Below are 3,221 nucleotides of genomic sequence, written 5' to 3' on the forward strand. Positions count from 1 at the left end.
AGAAAGGTGCCCCAGGTTCAAGCTGAGCCTGTCCAGCAGTGGAGGAGAGCATCACTGACCCCGCTTTGGGAGAGAGGAGGAATACACACTCCTTTCTCACTGTGTTTGTCCCTTGCAATTAGGAAGGGTGATGACGAGCCCACTCGAGCCAGTGAAACCTCAACTGCCAGCCCCAGTGCCTGCAGGCAGAGGTGGCCTGCAGGGGAGTGGGAAGGGAAAAGCCAAAGCAAGTTCAAGAGCTGCCAGTATACTTGAGACAAGAAAAACTCTTGCTGGTGACACATGCATCAGGTGTTTCCAGATGATAACAAAACCTGCCTGAGGTCATCGATATTTAATTAGCAATGGGCTCAGTTAAACATTATCCCGGGGGCAGGAGGGAGGGGAAAAGCACTGAAGTGAAGAGTGAGATTTAACTCTTTGCAGAGAAAGAGGAGGAAGAGGGAAAGTTGCCTACAAGGAGAAAGGGTCTCCATGGTTGGATCCGATTGGACTCTGACATTAGGCTGGCTGGAGGGGAAGAAAAGTGTTGGGGTACACACCTCTCAGGTCTCCAAGAGAAAGGGCTGTTTTGCCCTGTGGAATCAAAATGAGCTAAAATTGGAAGTTCAGTGCTCCTGCACCTCAACAGTCCCAGGGCATCTGAGCACAGCTGCTGGAGCAAAACACTGGTGAGCAGCAAGGCCACTGGCTTGTCTGGTTTCTCTGACAGAGCCCTCCTGGCTGGAGTCATGTCAGTGTCTGGGGCACCATGGCACTTTCTCTCGGACAGCTGAGTCATGCCCCTTCTACCTGCACAGGTTCACACCTGGGTTCCTACCTCGCTGCCACCGTCTCCCCCATTTCCTCAGACAGCTGAACCCCTGGCACCCATCCCATGTCCCAGCCCCAGGGAGACCTGGCTCAGCACCCCAGGGCAAGGAGGAGGAAGGCATGGGGGGGGGCTTACCTAGGGTTTCTCCTTGAGAGGAAGGCTCGGGTCGAAGAAGAAGGGATGCTGAAGGCTTGGAGTAGGGGGAATATGTGCATTTTGGCCCTCCAAGCACAGACTGGCACCCCAGCATGCTCCAGGAGATGCTGTGAAGGTCCAGCTCTGGGGCACAAGAAGCAAAGCAGCATGCAATGGAGGGGGGAAAACATGTTATCAATGGAAGGGAACTGCTTTGGGGCTGCAGCTTTTGTATACTCACACTCGGTCCCTAGTCCTGGCCGGAGTGTGTGCACAGCAAAGGAGGGGGCCAGACTGTGCACAAGGAGCCAAGACTAATGAAGCTGGATCATCCCGGTCTCCACAGGTGCTGTGTATGGTTGTGAGGGGGAAGCTGTGGGCCCGGAAACAGGGAGCCAGCACCCAACTGCATGGGGCGAAGGGCTGCTGTGACACCTTAACACAAAGGAGGGCAGAACCTAGGTGAAACAGCACCAAACTAACACCCACCCTGCTTCATCCTTCCTATCCCCTTGCTGTCCCCCTGCTGCTCCCTGCCATTTCCCCCCCTCCAAAATCCCCTCTTGGCTGCCCTGATCCTGACACTCGTAATTAACTCCAAGATCACAGGGACCTGCTGAAAGAGTAAGCATGAACCAAGCGGGGGGGGGGGGCAGAAACATGAAAAGCAGCCGCAATCCCTGCCCACAGCCAGGCCCCCCACCGTGCCTGCAGCCTCCCGGCACCAGGGACACCTGGGGAAGGCACTTGCTGGGAAAGGGGAGCCAGAACGCACTTGGGAGATGGACAGGACAGCACTGTCTGGCTTGGGATGTGGTCAACTGCAGCTCCTGCCAACTGGCTGGCATCCCTGGGGTCTGCTCCTGCCCCGCAGGGAAGCCCCTCTCGCTTGCTGGTAGCTAGGTGCTGGGGGATGCTCCCACTCCACCCCAAGCAGAGCCTGGGGGACAGTCAGCCTTTACTGGTGCTCAGTGTCATCCCACCAGGGGTGCCGCATGCTGTCCCTCCTGCATTCCCGGCAGTGGCAGCAGTGCTCTTCCATGGCTGAGCCCCCAGGAGGGATCCCCACAGCAAAATGGTCTTTGGAAAAAGGGTCTACAGAGACCCCCAGTGTGGCAGCAAGCAAAGGCCCACAGCTGGGATGGTATCAGCAGCAGCAGGTGCCCATGGCAAGGATATCACTGGTGACACAGACAACCCATCCAGCACAGCCCTACCACACTCCCAGGAACTCACCCTCCCCTTATCTCTGCCTATCACCAGGGCCAAGTGCCAAGGGAGAGGAGGGAGGTATGGGACAGAAATAAAATCCTGCTGGGCACTTTCTTATCATCCCCTCACCAGGAGCAGGCCTACTGATGCTTTCTCACCCCAGCTGCAGGGATACCCATGGGCACAGCCTGCATGGGAGCCATCAGACTGGCGTGTATCCTCACTGAGGTCCCTCAGAAGTGGAAGGAGGGATGAAGCTGAGGCAAAGAAGGTACCACAGTCTTGCTCCCCCTGCACGCCTCACCCACAAGCTCTGAAAACGAAGTGGGGTAGGAAAAATTAGGAAAGCCCCCATTTCAGAGAAGAAGAAACAGCAGCAGCAACTCCTCAAGTCTTCAAGCAAAGGAAGAGGCTGCAGTGACAGGCAGGACAGAGCAGGGCAGCAGATGCAGGGATTTCATCTGTGAGGAGCAAGGAAATGTCCCGGAGCTGTTTGATCTTATTGTATGGAGGGAAGCAGGAGTGGGCATCCAGCCTTGCTGGAACCAAACAAAGATTATAAATACCTCCCACCATCAACAGCTCCTTGCTGACCTGGCCTGCCAGGGCCCTGGTTGCTGGCTGATTTTCAAGGGGAAAATGAACTTTGGTTTCTATCTAGCCTTCAAACACAGTGGTGGAGAGGAGCAGAGCACACAGCAGACAGCTCTAGCCATAAAGCTGGGGGGGACGTGTGCTGGGAAAGCCTCACCCACTGGCCATACATACAGCTGCACACAGCAGTAACAGCCCTTGTTGGCTTAATTCAGTCTCTAGCATTGCTGGTGTCAATAAAGAAGTTAAAGAATATATATTTTGAAAGCTCTGTGATGTAGTGGCTGAGCATGAAGTGATGCCTGAGCCCAGTGACAGCCTCTGAGAGGTGTCCCCACATCCCTTAGGTCACAAGGCTGGATCCATGTGTACACCTTTTCCCACTTCAATCCTTGAGTTTGAATCTGGTGCCACACATACTACCAAGAGTGCTGCCCAGCATTGGGGTGCTTTGGGGCTGGGGGGG

The sequence above is a fragment of the Athene cunicularia genome, assembly GCF_003259725.1.
Source record: "Athene cunicularia isolate RWA chromosome 1 unlocalized genomic scaffold, athCun1 chr1_part2, whole genome shotgun sequence".
Classification (NCBI taxonomy): Eukaryota; Metazoa; Chordata; class Aves; order Strigiformes; family Strigidae; genus Athene; species Athene cunicularia.